At 47.8% G+C, this 16,482-nt stretch overlaps 1 pseudogene; it reads right to left on the bottom strand.

Annotated features, from left to right (window-relative positions):
• Positions 1-12,467: 12,467 nt before the first annotated feature.
• Positions 12,468-13,462, bottom strand: LOC119331561 (annotated as a pseudogene).
• Between the last annotated feature and the right edge of the window lie 3,020 nt (positions 13,463-16,482).

The following is a 16,482-nucleotide window of genomic DNA, read 5'->3' as shown; positions in this document are numbered from 1 at the left end:
TCGCCTAAGATTAAATAAAATCCTACCGAGTGGTAAGCCAGACTTCCACTCGGAGGCTTAGCTGCAGTCCAAGTACTCACCTAAGTTATAAAAATCCTACCGAGTGAAGAGCAAACCTCTCACTCGGAGGCTTAGCTGCAGTCCAAGTACTCGCCTAAGTTATAAAAATCCTACCGAGTGAAGAGCAAACCTCCCACTCGGGGGCTTAGCTGCAGCCCAGTGCTCGCCTAAGATATAAAAATCCTACCGAGTGAAGAGCAAACCTCCCACTCGGGGGCTTAGCTGCAGCCCAGTGCTCGCCTAAGATATAAAAATCCTACCGAGTGAAGAGCAAACCTCTCACTCGGGGGCTTAGCTGCAGCCCAGTGCTCACCTAAGATATAAAAATCCTACCGAGTGAAGAGCAAACCTCTCACTCGGGGGCTTAGCTGCAGCCCAGTGCTCGCCTAAGTGGATTAAGGAATAAGTCGACTGCAGTGAGCGTCTTGCTTCGAACCTGCAAAAGACATTTCAAGCCAAAAGCAATCATATTCAAACATCAAATTCAAGTTCGGAACGGTACTTAAAGGAACCGAAAGTGCTCAGGCGCTAAGCCTGTTAAGGTTTATCGGTTACAACTCCACTCGGCATACCGAGGCAAATTTAAAGCGTCGAGCTTAAAAGAAGTTTTTTACCCCTCCTGTGGAGGGCTGGAAGGTGCAACAAACTCATCAAGATCAATTCCATCTGCGATCCGAGTGGCAGCAGCAATGAAAGTTTCCATAAAGGACCTGGAGTCGTGTTTCTTGGTGTTGGCCACCCGGAGGGCCGCTAGCTTGTCTTCTCGCGCATCTTTGCAGTGGACTCGGGCCAGACACAGGGCAACATCTGCACCGCACCGAGCCGAGGACTTTTTCCACTCCTGCACTCGACCAGGGACCGTGTTCAAGCGAGCCATCAGCAACTCGAGGTCGTTCTGGAGTGTCTCCCTGGGCCAGAGCGTTGAGTCGATGCGAGATGTGGCGACCTTCAGCCTTGCAAGATAGTCCATGACAGCTGCAACACGGGACTCCAGTCGGAAAACATTCATGGCAACTTCGTCGTTCACCGGAGAATTGACGGGGTCAAGGTTTGGTTCCAGTCGGCTAGTCTCTTCTTCAAAGTCTTGACAAAATTCTGCAAGGGCGATCATCGAGTCAAGGCAATGGTCGAATGGAAAAATCACTGTTGAAAATGATTCTTGAGCGTAAAGGTTTACCTTCGAGCATAAGAAACAGCTTCTTGGCAAGACCACTCAGGAAGGCCTCCAGATCATTTTTCTTCCCAAGAGCAGCTTTCAGATTGGTATTTTCTTGTTCAAGCTTGGTGACTAAAGCTAACTTCTCGTCAGCAAGCTTGATCTTCTCAGCTAGCTCAAGGTATTTTTTCTGTTGGGCCTCCTTCACCTTACCTGCAAGTTACAGCAAGATCAGATTTTGAAACAAATAAAGGGAAAAGGCAGTCGTCGAGGTCTCACCAAACATACCTTTGGTCTCCTCCTTTGCCTTCGTCAGATTCTCCTGAACCAGCTTCAAATCCAGCTCGAGCTGAATGTGCTTGTTTTCCAGCTCAGTGTAGCGAGCCGCAAGGTCACAGGATCTCTGCGAAGAATCAATCGACTAAATGTCAAAGATAATTCACTTCCGAGTGGAAAAGGAAAAATCATGCGTTTCTAAGACTACAGCTGAATACAAGCATTCGACCGTAGTCTCGGGGACTACACCCAGTGGGTGCACTCAGCGTGCCCCCACTAATCCTACTGAAGATAGAGTCGACCAGTCGACCTCAAAAAAAACAAGATGTATTCTTTAAGACTGTAATCGACTGCAAGCAGTCGACCACAGTCTCAGGGACTACACCCAGTGGGTGCACTCAGCGTGCCCCCACCGGTTTGCGAAATCCATTCACCATAGTCGAGTGACGGAAAGACTGAACTTATAAAGCCTAAGGCCGACTGCCAGCAGTCGACCTTAGCCTTGGGGACTACACCTAGTGGGTGCACTCAGCGTGCCCCCACCGGTTTGCGAAATCCATTCGCCATAGTCGAATGACGGAAAGACTGAACTTATAAAGCCTAAGGCCGACTGCCAGCAGTCGACCTTAGCCTTGGGGACTACACCCAACGGGTGCACTCAGCATGCCCCCGCTAACACGGAGTTTACATCGACACACCCAGTGGGTGATTACTATAAATTCTGGAAAGAAAAGTTTTTGATAGCATATCCTAACAGAACAAGCGGTGGTCGACTGACCTGAACATTGCTTTGAAGGGCGGAACTGGCGTCGTAAGCTGCCTGGCTCGCATCCCGGATGGTCTTCAACTGCTCCATCATGATCCCTGCCTGGCGTATCGCCTCCTTCGCGGCGCCAGCTTGGTCCTCTAGGACGTGGTGCGTCGTGAAGAGGGAGGGCTGCAGAGCACTCGTCAGTGGATCTGCGAAGGACACAGTGTGTCGAGCGGTGTTCTCCTCCTCCGCGACCAGAGTCTCAGGCACCGTCACATCCTGGGGCACCCTGCTGGCAGACGCTTTCCTACCCCTTCTGTGCTTCAGCGGTTCCTCATCTTCATCATCATCAGGGAGAGTGATAACAACATTGGATGGAGCTACAGAAAAGGATCAGAGTTAGAGATCATGAGTCAGTCGACTAGAAACGGTGTTAAGAGTATAGTACCAGGTCTTGAGGTTGCTGCGTCCTCCATCTCATGGTCGTCAGCCCGGGCTGAGGTCTCAGAAGTAGCAGCACTGCAACTCCAAAGAATCAGTCGACTGACTCCAGCGCCAACCAGAGATAAAGTTCGCACAAAACAAGAAGACTTAAGCAGCATGATTACCCTGATATGGTGGGGATGGACACCTTCATCTTCGGCAGGAGCTTGGTCGGCTTTGACGGGGCCGCCCTGGGCTGCTTCGACGCCTTTTCAGTCGGCGCCGGAGAGGTGGTCCAAGGGCGCTTGGTCGACTGTGTAACAGTCGCAACCCCCTTGCCACGTTCAGTCGCAGGGTCATGGACAAGCTTCGACCGCCTTTCCGAGCGCGGTGGTGCGACCTCCTCCTCCTCCTCCTCTTCCTCGTCCTCATCGTCATCATCATCATCATCATCATCCTCAGCGGCGTCCGAGTCCCACTCCTCCTCCTGGCTCTCGCCCCCGCTCGCTTCTCCCTCCTTGGTCGGAGCCTGTGCTCCATTGGGCATCGAGTACAGCTCGGTGAGGGCCTGATAGACATCAAGACAAAGATCAGTCGACCGATCGGCAGAGAAAACAGAAATAAATGTGACGAGAATACAATGGTAAGTGGAGCAGACATACCTTGTTTGGATCACTGTGGCAGTCGAGTGGAGGAATCCTTCTGGCTCCGCGAGGGTTATCCTTGTTCCCAGTAACAGCGGCCATCCACCTTTCCAGAGTGGCATCGTCGACTGCTTCTGGATTGACCCGAGTCACATCCTCGGTCCCGCAGTACAACCACATGCAATGGCTCCGGAACTGAAGAGGCTAGATACGACGCCTAAGAAAAACCTCCAGGAGATCCATACCCGTCACGCCCTCCCGAACCAACTGAACTACACGCTCCATCAGCATCTTCACGTCAGCTTTCTCCTCCGGAATCACCTTCAGAGAGGAGGGCTTGTTGACTCGGCCCATGGTGAACTGAGGGAGTCCACTCGACTGCCCCGGCGTCGGCTGATCTTGGCAGTAGAACCAGGTCGACTGCCAGCCTCTGACTGACTCGGGAAATGTCATGGCTGGGAAGGTGCTCTTGTTCCTCACCTGGATCCCCAGACCCCACACATTTGGACAACTCGGGTTTTTTCGTCGCCTGGGCTCGCCTTCTTCACGGTCTGAGAGCGACACGTGAATATGTGCTTGAACAAGCCCCAGTGCGGTCGACAACCCAGAAAACTCTCACACATGGACACAAACGCGGCAAGATAGGCGATAGAATTCGGGGTGAAGTGGTGGAGTTGCGCCCCAAAGAAGTTCAAGAAACCACGGAAGAAAACGCTCGGCGGCAAAGAAAATCCGCGGTCGACATGGGTAGCCAGAAGCACGCACTCACCCTCTTCCGGCTGGGGCTGCCACTCTTTCCCCGGAAGCCTTGCAGCTCCATGGGGGATCAGGCCCTCGTTGGCCATGTCGAGCAGATCCTTCTCCGTGATGGTCGATTGGATCCAATCTCCCTGGACCCAGCCTTTCGGCAGGCGAGATCTAGATGAAGACCCGCCACGACTAGTGGATCTCCCCTTCGCCTTCTCCGTCGCCGACACCTTCTTCGCGCGTTCCAGCGCCGCAGTCTTCTCCTTGACCATGGTTGCCGGCGAGACGCGCGAGGAGAAGTTGTGCGGAGGCGAGAGCGAGCGCGTTAGGCGGAGACGAAGGGAGCAGAGAGAGAATGCTGAGGCACTGCTCAAAAAACCCTCGTCGGGCGCATTTATAAGATCCCTTCCGAGTGGATGACAGGTGGGCCCGGTTGATCTAATCATATCCCGAAACAGTTGCGCGGACGTGATACGTGGCGAAAAAAATGACGCGGGGATCGAGGCGTCTATGCCCTGTCCCATCCGAGCGCCGCGGCCCGCCCCGCTTCGCGCGCTTCCCCAAATTTCGTATCCCGCGGAATCCGCGAACGGCAGATCGGTCTGCCAGACGCGGGATTTCCTGCGATCCGTCGCTCGGAAATCGGCGAAATCCAAAAGATCACTCGACGAAAGAAAAGAATGGATCGAGTCGACTGAAGAAAGGTTGCTCACTATCAACAAAGAGATTTTTTGGTTCAAAACAACGCACGACCAGTATGCGAAGGCTAATCAGAAACAGCATCAACTCCTTCATCACTCAAGCCTCAATCCATTCGGGGGCTAATGATGGAGTCATGTACCTAGGGTAGGGTCACAGACCTGATCTAAGTACCCTGCCCAAGGACACCCTTAGAAGAGATCACCTTCCAGTCGACTTACGAGGGACTCACTCGACTGACTTGAAGGACTCGACCATGAAGACTCACTGGACCACCAGAAGGTCAAGAGGCACTCTGCACTGCAACGGTCTGTAATTAAGTAGACGTTATGATAGTAAAGACACTTTATGTGGGGCGTTACCAGTAACGCCCCGGACTTAATGTACCTTAAACCCTTCATTACGTGGGTTGGCTGGGGTCCTGGCGCACTCTATATAAGCCACCCCCCTCCACAGGCAGAAGGGTTCGGCACCCTGTAATTCATATACACATAATCCACTCGACCGCCTCCGGAATCCGAGACGTAGGGCTTTTACTTCCTCCGAAAAGGGCCTGAACTCGTACATCTCTTGTGTTTACAACCTCTCCATAGCTAGGACCTTGCCTCTCCATACCTACCCCCCACTCTACTGTCAGACTTAGATCGACGACAGCTGGTCTCACTTGTTTTTGGGCTTCTTCCTGGACAGCAGGATCTGCTTCTTCTTAGATGCCGTGGGATTCGTCTTGGTCACCACCTTCTTCTTCTTAGACGAAGCAAACGGTGCCTTCTTCACCTTAGCCTTCGCCTTCTGAGGGAGATACTTTGTACCTGGCTTTCCCATGACGCGATCTGCTTCTCTTCTTCTTTTGGTCGATGTGGTGTTTTCTTTGCTCTGGATGGGTTGAGGGGGCCTGCGGCAACGGCTGCATTTATATAGGCCGGGCAACACGCTTCTCCCATGGTAATTAATGGTTTGGTGACATTGCCGGAACCAGTAAGTCTCTTGATTTGTTTTTTTAGAAGGATTGTTATTGACGGATTAATGCGGTTGGGTTAATGGTCATGGTCATTGCCGTGTTGTTGTTCTTCTTCTTCTCTTCTCCTCCTGATTATACTACTATTACTACTACATCAGAGTTAGCTAGAGTTAAACAAATGAATTAGTTAGCGTTACTGATTAAGTTTTAGGTACATACGTGTAGTCATATGCGTATGCATATCTACTTCACGAGTTATATAGATCGGTGATGTACGCATACACGCTTTTGTTGTTGTATCTTGCATAACATGTTCAACTAGTTCTTGAGCTTGGATTATCTAACCAATTCTAATAGTGTATGGTCGATCATGTATACATGGCATATATATAAGGTATGTATGATTAGGGTGTTTAGTACAGCAACTAGTTGGCCTAGCACTCGAGGCAGCGGGATAAGGAGTGTCTTGACGCCATGATCAGGGTGCTGATTGCGGCTGGGTGTCTTCTTGCGTTGCTTCTTTGACGGTGCTACGTCAGCTCCATGGAGCTTTGTACCCCATGTTTCTTTTCTTTCCGGGCATAATTTCTGCGTTTGCCCTAGCAGGCCCTTTATCTTTATGTTTGACCCTTGAACTTGTTGTACAGACGTGATGGTTTGCCTTTATATATAAAGCTGGGCGAAAGCGTATTTTGAGACTCGGTGACCCCGCTTAAGGACTTGTGTGATGATGAGTGGGACAAGATACTCGATTTGCCTATCATAGGACTTGTTGAATGCAAGGTGCTTAGAGAAATAAACCAACTTTTCTTCATACATCAATGCTTATTTGTAGAGGATAGATACTTAACTAGGCACCCTTCCTATAGAGATAACCGATGGTGCTTAAACAAGAAACTTAAAGGTTTTTCTTTAATCAGCGGACGTTAACATACATGAATGTACACTCCCCTATGAATGCATACACTCACACTCTATCCCTTATGAGCACCTCCGAGAAATTGAATCAACAGGTCGTGAGATTGATTAAATCACACCATGTGCATCGCTGTGATGGGCTCGTCGCTTACACCCAAAGAATAAGTCGTTATACCCTGAAATATATCTGGAGAAGTGCAGACACCCTTCTCAAGTCAAGAACTTGAACCCGGTTGGATAGCTTCCACCACAAGGAACATAAAAAACTGTGCTATGCTCAATTCACCGAAGAGATAATGGTTTGCGACGTATTAACCCTATATGTATCTCTTTTCCTACTCTTTCTTTTTATTCAACTACGCGACAATAACCTCCCACATGACTCATAACACAACACAAGGAAAAGAAAAGGACTTCACTTGGCCGCAACGTGAACCAGCACGCTTCTGGCCTATAGACAAGCTAGCTACGGATTCTTTAGGAGTGATCGGATCGAATCAACTTTACAAATTAACTTATTGTAACAAAAACTGAACTACTCGACAGAAACACACTTAACTTCATCCTGGCCAGAGGACGTCGATCAACGCGCGGCTGCTGTCACCTTTTTCGAGGCTAATTCTTCTTAGACGGCGTCGTCTGTTTCATCTGCTTCTTCTGAGGCTGGAGCAGATTCCTCCTACAGGCCGCTGTCTTCGTCAACTGTGTATTGCTTGACGATGCCTTCTCTTTCTTTGGGGGAACCTTTGCAGCTTGCTCGCCCATGACAAGATCTGCTTCTCTTCTAACAATTCTTCTTGTCCAGTGAGGTAGCTGAGGTGAGGTGGATATAGTGCTTACTTTGCTGCGGTTGGGATGAGGAAGCCTGCGGCAATGGCTCCATATATATAGGAGGGGGAATGTCTTTGAGAAAGCGCTCCGGCCGGACGACGCGCTTCCACCGTGTGTGAGAATGGTTTGGTGGCGTTAATGTTGCTAGTGCCAGTTAGTCTCTTTTGTTTTGTTTTGGGGAGTAGATATGTACTATATTCAACGCATTGTTCTTCATGGACGGGTATGCGTTTGGGTCAATGGTTGTGGTCGCTGCCGCGTTGGTCTTCGTTTCTTCTCCTGCTCCTTATATTACTACTAACATTAGAATAAGTGTTGGTGGTGCAGTTTTGGTAGCACACGCCATACACTCACACGGCTTGTTAGTTGTTAGTCATATATATGCATGTACTGTACGTCAATCATCATTGATGTAGTAAGTACATACGATGTTGCCGTTGCATGACATGTTTTGGTAGAGCTTGAGTTTAGATTTGCTAAACCGATTGTTATGAATATATCATGTGCTACAAATCTTGTATATATGTTTGTAACTTCGTATATTAGTTAGGTGTCGAGTTGAGAAACGGGAGACAAGGGAGTTATTTATCGATGTTCAGACCTAGTGAGGGAGAAGTTTTCTCTATTCTTTTCAACGGAATTCTTCAGTTATTATGGCTTGTTCACTATTTGGTTTTTGGGTGTTTGCCTAAATTCGAAACTTTTGATGGCGGGCCAAAAATATGCCAACCTTTTCCCCTCAAAATGGTTGGACCAATACTGAGGTGCGGGAGACAAGAGGTGGTACCATATGCCAGCGTATGTCAAGTGTTTGGAACAAATGCATCACATTACACATTAGATGTATAGATGTTCATCATACATTTAAAATATTAAGATGCTTTTGAAAAATCTCTCCTTCTGAAATCCTAACTGCCATGACTCAATTATGCAGGGATTCTGGAAAGCATACTAACTACCTACTATGAAGTAGCCATATGAACTAACTATTGATCAAACTAATCTATCCATATATACCTAGTGTTGATTCAGTCGGAAAGCATGAGGCATGCCGCGCCACTAAAGCCATCAAACATTAGCCAAATTATATTTCATCAGCTGGCCAGTAGGCAAAGATCATGTCAAGGTTCAAAAATGAATAGGAGTCGGCCGGCCATCACATCGCATGCACAAGCTACCTAGCTTCGTCGACCTTCTCATCTTTATTTAATTTACTCCTGTTTTTCTTTGCAGGGTTGGGTTGAGGGAGCCTGTGGCAACGGTTGCATTTATATAGGCCGGGCAACACGCTTCTCCCATGGTAATTAATGGTTTGGTGACATTGTCGGAACCAGTAAGTCTCTTGATTTGTATTTTTAGAAGGATTGTTATTGATGGATTAATGCGGTTGGGTTAATGGTCGTGTTCATTGCCGCGTTGTTCTTGTTCTTCTCTTCTCCTCCTCATTATACTACTATTACTACTACATAAGAGTTAGCTAGAGTTAAACAAATGAATTAGCTAGCGTTACTGATTAAGTTTTAGGTACATACGTGTAGTCATATGCGTATGCATATCTACGTCACGAGTTATATAGATCGGTGATGTACGCATACACGCTTTTGTTGTTGTATCTTGCATAACATGTTCAACTAGTTCTTGAGCTTGGATTATCTAACCAATTCTAATAGTGTATGGTCGATCATGTATACATGGCATATATATAAGGTATGTACGATTAGGGTGTTTAGTACAGCAACTAGGTGGCCTAGCACTCGAGGCAGCGGGATAAGGAGTGTCTTGACGCCATGATCAGGGCGCTGATTGCGGCTGGGTGTCTTCTCGCGTTGCTTCTTTGACGGTCCTACATCAGCTCCATGGAGCTTTGTACCCCATGTTTGTTTTCTTTCCGGGCATAATTTGTGATGTTGCCCTAGCAGGCCCTTTATCTTTATGTTTGACCCTTGAACTTGTTGTACAGACGTGATAGTTTGCCTTTATATATAAAGCTGGGCGAAAGCTTATTTCGGGACCCGGTGACCCCGCCAACGACTTGTGTGACGATGAGTGGGACAAGATACTCGATTTGCCTATCTTACGACTTGTTGAATGCAAGGTGCTTTGGGGAGCTTCTTAGAGAAATAAAACAACTTTTTTTATGCATCAATGCTTATTTGTAGAAGATAGATGCTTAATTAGTCACCCCTCCTATAGAGATAACCGATGGTGCTTAAACAAGAAACTTAATGGTTTTTTCTCTGAATCAGCGGACGTTCATATACATGAATGTACACTTCCCTATGAATGCACACACGCTATGAGCACCTCTCAGAAATTGAACCAACAGGCGGCGAGATTGATGAAGTCACCACATGTGTATCGCTGCCCATGGGCTCGTCACTTACACCGAAAGAATAAGTCGTAAAACCTTGAAATATATCCGAAAAAGTGCAAACACCCTTCTAAATTCAAGGGCTTGAACACGTTTGGATAGCTTCCGCCACAAGGAAGCTAACAAATTGTGCTACGCTCAATTCACCGAAGAGATAATGATTTACGATGTATTAACCCCTATATGTATCTCTTTTCTAACTCTTTCTTTTTATTCAACTTCCCAACAATAACCTCGCACACGACTCATAAAACAACACAAGGAAAAAAAAGGACTTCATTTGGCCGAACCGTGAACCAGCACGCTTCTGCCCTATAGACAAACAAGCTACGGATTCTACAGGAGTGATCGGATCGAATCAAGTTTACAAATGAAGTTATTTGTAACACAAACTGACCTACTCAACAGAAACACACTTAACATCATCCTGGCCTGGGGTCGTCGATCAACGCGCGACTGTTGTCATCCTTTTCGAGGCTAATTTTTCTTAGACGGAGTCGTCTGTTTCATCTGCTTCTTCTGAGGCAGCAGCGACTTCCTCCTAGATGCCGCTGTCTTCGTCAACTGCGTACTACTTGACAGTGCCTTCGCCTTCTTTTGGGGAACCTTTGTAGCTTGCTCGCCCATGACAAGATCTGCTTCTCTTCTAGTAATTCTTCTTCTCCGGCGAGGTAGCTGAGGTGAATTGGATATATAGTGTTACTATGCTCCGGTTGGGTGGAGGAAGCCTGCGGCCATGGCTCCATATATATAGCAGGGAGAAGGTCTTTGGAACTGCACTCCTGCCGGACGACGCGCTTCCACCGTGTGGGAGAATGGTTTGGTGGCGTCAATCTTGCCGGTGCCAGTCAGTCTCTTTTGTTTTGTTTTGGGGAGTAGATATCCATTATATTCAATGCATTGTTCTTCATGGATATGTATGCGGCTGGGTCAATGGTTGTGGTCGCTGCCGCGTTGGTCTTCGTTTCTTCTTCTCCTGCTCCTTATACTACTACGACATCAGATTAAGTGTTGGTGGTTCAGTTTTGGTAGCACACGCCATACACACACATGCCTTGTTAGTTGTTAGTCATATATATGCATGTACTGTACGTCATTCATCATTGATGTAGTAAGTACACATGATGTTGCAGTTGCATGAGATGTTTTGGTAGAGCTTGAGTTTAGATTACCTAAACCGACTGTTATCATGTGCAACCAATCTTGTATATATGTTTGTAACTTTGTATATTAGTTAGGTCTTTAGTTGAGAAACGGGAGTCAAGAGAGTTATTTACCGAGGTTCAGACCTCGTAAGGGAGAAGTTTTCTCCATTCTTTTCAATGGATTTCTTCAGTTATTATGGCCTGTTGACTATTGGTTTTTTGGTGTTCGCCTAAATTCAAAACTTTCGATGGCGGGCCAAAAATATTTCACCTTTTCCCCTCAAAATGGTGGGACCCATACTGACGTGTGGGAGACAAGAGAGTGGTAACAGGTGCCAACGTATGTCAAGTGTCTGGACCCACATGTCTTGCACAGATCATTTTATTCGTGTTAAATTTAGAGTAGAAGCATGTATCTTACAGGACACATGCCACCATTTTGACTAATCCTCGTCGTTGTAGATTTCTTTATCAATCTAATTCATACATGTCTTTTAACGTATCTTCAAAGAATCCTAGCTGCTCTATTCCTGTTGATTATGTCAAGCTAATATAAGATATTCCTTTTCTATTACTTTAATAATATAAATTGATAGAAGTTGCTGGTTAGTTCATTTAGATTCAGTAGCTTATACAATATTCCATGGTCGGTGTCCATCAGAGGTATATCTACCACTAACGGGACACATTATGCCACCGCTCAGTGCCCTTATCTATTCCTGTAACGGATTCTTTTTGTCCTTTTTATGTTATAACTAGTTTTTTATTAGTATTTCACCACAATTTGAACATCTTAAGACAACAAATCACCATTTCATTCAGAGAAAATGCATTTCATTACACATTAGTCGTATAGATGGCCATCGTACATTTTAAAGATTAAGATGCTTTTGAAAAATCCATTGGTCTGAACCCCTAATTGCCACTGCTCACTTATGCAGGGATTCTTGAAAGCATACTAACTACCTACTACGAAGTAGCCATACCAACTAACTACTGATCGTACTATAATCTATCTATCTATACCTAGTGTTGATTCAGTCGGTAAGCACAAGGCATGCCGCGCCACTACAGCTGTCAAACATTAGTCAAATTATATTTGATCAGCTGGCCGGTAGGCAGGGATCATGTCAAGTTTCAAAAATGAATAGGAGTTGGCCGGCCTTCACATCGCACGCACAAGCTGCCTAGCGTTAACCACTAATACTGGAGCAAGTTAAGTACTATGTTAATACCACTACATAAGAACACCGCTCAACCTCTCTCTAGAGTCTTCCCGCTGCGCAATTACTAGTGCACTACCTTGCCGTTCCGCTTATTTCTCATGGGGGTAATGCTAAAGAATATCAAGAAGAAACTGGAATGAACACACACAAGACATAGGTAGTTCAGCAACGTGTTAATTAATCACCCAACAAGTTGACTCAATGACACCAGGAAAAACATAAATATCTGCAACGTTAACTGGCACACTTTTTTGCGAGAAAAACTTTCATTCTATTCATCGGTGTCATGACAGCACAAAGAACAACACAAGTAACATAAATTACATTCAGGTCCGTAGACCATCTATTTAGCAATTAGCACACTTTTGGCTTACATCTCACGGGCTCGAACCAATCAAGTTTACAAATTTATTAACTTACTGTAACATAACTAAACTGGTCACAACCCACTTAACTTCATCGAAGATGGACGACGTACATGGATGGAGATCATCGACGCATGCTGGAAACTGGTGGACGTGTGGGAGTGGCACGACTACGACTTGTTGTCGCAGACAAGGGTGGGGCTGTCGTCCTAGCCGTTCTTGAGGTCGGCGCACCTGGCTGCAGTGTCGTCGACCGGTTTCAAGCCACCGTTGCTCCTGTTGACGCTCTTGAGGTCGCAGCAGACTGAGCGGCTCTTGTTGACATTCTTGAGGTTGCAGAAGGAGCCACCGTCACTGATGCCGCTGACGTTCTTGAGGCCATGGACGAATTTGCCGTTGTTGACGTTCTTGAGGTTGCGGACAGATTTGTCGTTGTTGACGTTCTTGAGGTTGCATACGGATTTGCAGTTGTTAAAGTTCTTGAGGTCGCGGACTGATTTGCCGTTGTTGACGTTCTTGAGGTCGCATGTGGATTAGCCGTTGTTGAAGTTCTTGAGGTAGCGGGTTGAGCCGACGTTGCTGATATTCTTGAGTGTGTGGTCGGAACTGCCATTGCTGACGTTCTTGATGCGGTGGAGGAAGCCACTCTTGCTGACGATCTTGAGGCCACAGGTGTAGTCACCCTTGGTGACGTTGTTGAGGGCACGCGCGGAGCCACCATTGTTGACGGTCTTGTGGTAGCCGCCGGCGTTGGTGTTCTTGGGGTTGTGGGCGCACCAGTCGGTGACCTTGCCTTCTTCTGACCGAGAAACCTTCCTGGCAACATGACGTGATCTTCTTCTTCTTCTTCTTCTTCTTCTTCTTCTTCGGTTGGGTTGAGCTGAGCTGAGTGAGGTGGATGTGGTGTTTGCTTTGCTCCGGTTGGGTTGAGTAGTTGGCAATGTATATATAGGAGAATAATGGGTTGTTGACGTGTTCGACCGTCGGTCTCTTTTGTTTTTTGTTGGATATATGTAGTAGATATGCATATTCAATGCATGCATTTGTTATTGACGAATGCAGTTGGTCAATGGTCGTGGTCGTCGCCGCGTTGGTCTTCCTTTCTTATACATCAGAATTAGCGTTAGGTGGAGATTAGGAAGCAGACGGCTAATAGACTAAGGGTAAAATGTACAGTTACATACAAAAATTATACTAAACAACATATGCATGATGTGGTACAAGCGGCGATCCATCTGCGTGTCTATTGTTTACTGGTGCCGACTCGGTCGCGGGTTGCGCACAAGACAAGCTACGCAGTATCACTATTACACAACTCATTCCACACGGTTTCATGGCCGTGTCGACGATCCGTCGGTCATAGTGCATGCGTAGATGGTCTTCTACGATTTGGTTGTCGAGCTATGTAACAGGGAGACCTGCCAAACGAATTGTGTGACGACACCGAAGACTGGGGACGCAATTTATCTAGTTTCCGCTCCCTCAATGACGTTAGAGCATCTACAGCCGGGCGCCTCAAATTCGTCTCAAACGCTTAGGCGGACGGCCCGGTCATTAACCGGTCATGAAATTTTAACCTAGACGGGCATCTCAAACAGGCCTCTAATGACCAAGCTGGGCCTCTAATGACCAAGCTGTCCGGTGCCCCTCATATCTAGCCCAAATATAGGGCGGATATGGGGCGGCCCGGGCGCGCCCCGGCGCGTCTGCCACGTCAGCCCGGCCCATCCCTACCACACTCTGTCCCCACAAATATCTCCAATCCGAAAATCCTACCTCACTATGGTCTCGCTCCATCTCTTCTTCTCATCCTTCGATTTCTCTGATTCAATCCAGTTCGACGACTCCGGCGACCAAGTCGAGTTTCGGCAACCGCTCCGACTCCGAATTCGACACCGACAAGGAGTTGGTCCTCCGCATTGCCCTCGAGAGGTCCAAGGTGGATACGAGTGCAGATCCGAGTATGCTGCCTCACATCTCCCCCGCCGGCGAAGCAAGGACGCCGGCACTGGCCACACCCGGTCTGCGCGCAGCTCCGCGATGGCTGCGCAGTCTGCGCCTCAGCCACGCTGTCTACTGCCCTCGCCGGCCGCTGCTCCACACGGGCAGTGGTGGGTGCTAGTGCTCGCACGGTCGGCCCAGACTCGCACGCTAGAACCGGAGGCGCGTGACGCCCGCCGCGAGATGCAGCGGACAAGTGAGACGGACGCGGCGGAGAGTCTGTGCGCCGCCACCGCGGGTTGCCGACGGAGCCTAATGAGGACGAGCGGCACCTCGCTGTTCGCTTACGACGGCAGCGACGGATGCTCGGCAGCTCCGTCGGGAGAACACCAAGGCGCTCCGGCTTGCCATTGAGGAATCAGAACACGAGGCGGCGGAGGCAACGATGGAGGCGGCTCGGTTGGCGAAGCTCAAGCGGCAGCACGACAGGGCCATCCGACGGCTCAAAGAGCTGATTGTCCTCTCCGACTCTGACTCCTCCGACGTCGACGACCATGGCGCCTCGTCCGACGACTCGGACGATCCTCCACTAGCCGCCGAAGCCAACAGCAGCACCGTCGACCAGAAAGCGGAAGGGCCGGCGAGGAAGTGGTGAAGATTTGTCTTCTCCACCTTAATTTCAAGTTTTAGATGTAGTTTCAAGTTGTCCGTCGTATTATGTGCATTACTAGATCATGATCGCGCGTGTTGCTGCGCCTGTTCGGTTCTGAAGAAGTTAGAATATCGTGTAAATATTGGGAAAAAGATAAAGAAAAAAATCACGTAAGGTACACCTATATTAGAAAAACGATGCAAATATAATATGATAGTAAATAATGCTTGCTAAGGGGCCAAACTTTGATGCCCGTCTTGTTGTGATGTCGCCATGACAGGTCAAATGACACATAACAAATAAGCTTCTATAAAATATAATTACCCACCGAAGCTTTAAAGGATCACCAACATAATTTCAGGAACTCTTTGATGAGACGAACATGTGGCAATTTTCAACAAAAGAGTGTCATTTTCACTGTTTCATAGGCATATACAACAAGTAACAATTTTGACAGTGGGTAACATTTTTCTTACCACATAACACATAAAATGCAAACTAAGAGTATGGAAATTTTTAGTTTTTTTAGACATATAATAGTGAGCGACAACTTTCACAATGTTTGAGATTCCCTCTTTACACCTCATATCGGCTAATATGATTATGGTGTGGCTTACATAAAGAGTGCAAGAGAGAACTGCGTACTTTTCGGGCCATCAAACTTTTCAGGGATCAAAACCTCTCGGTGGTTTCTGAGATATCTGATGGTTCAATAACAAAATGGTCATCTAGACCTACATGCATACTAAATTGCACAAAGCAGCATGGTTAGTAGTGCAATGTGGGGGACTATTGCAAACCAGACTCATAGTGTGATTCAAAACTTGTGTTTCTCACTTTCTGAGAATATACATCGAGAGGTAATTATTCACATAATGGGAGACTGTTTTTTTTTTGAAGAAAATAATGGGAGACTTTCTACAGGTACATATATGAGATAGACATCCCAACCTCACCAACTGAGAGACACAAAAACGGATAAATTGACTATGGCAATGCCACTACCAAAGAAGCATCCAGACGGGACTAATGAATCGTCCACGGTTGATTTGCACATACTTCTTGGCATGCCTGACTTAACCACGCCAACAAATGTTTAGAGCCCAGGTCGCTCCCCAGGTCGCTCCCGCGGGCGGCCCGGGAGCGAACCCTAGCCGCCGCCAGCGCAGGCCCCTCCGGCCCCTCCTTCCCTCGCCGCCGCCGGCGGACGTTGCCGGGCGAAGCCCGCGCGGCTCGGCGGCGGCGGGGCCCTTCCCTCCTCCAGCTCGAGCAGGGGCGGCGCGGGCCGTTCGTTCGGGCGGGGACTCGGCACGGCG

This window comes from Triticum dicoccoides, chromosome 7A, assembly GCF_002162155.2.
Source record: "Triticum dicoccoides isolate Atlit2015 ecotype Zavitan chromosome 7A, WEW_v2.0, whole genome shotgun sequence".
Lineage (NCBI taxonomy): Eukaryota > Viridiplantae > Streptophyta > Magnoliopsida > Poales > Poaceae > Triticum > Triticum dicoccoides.
Note: the sequence above shows the minus strand (reverse complement) of the source record. Positions and strands in the feature narration are given on the sequence as shown.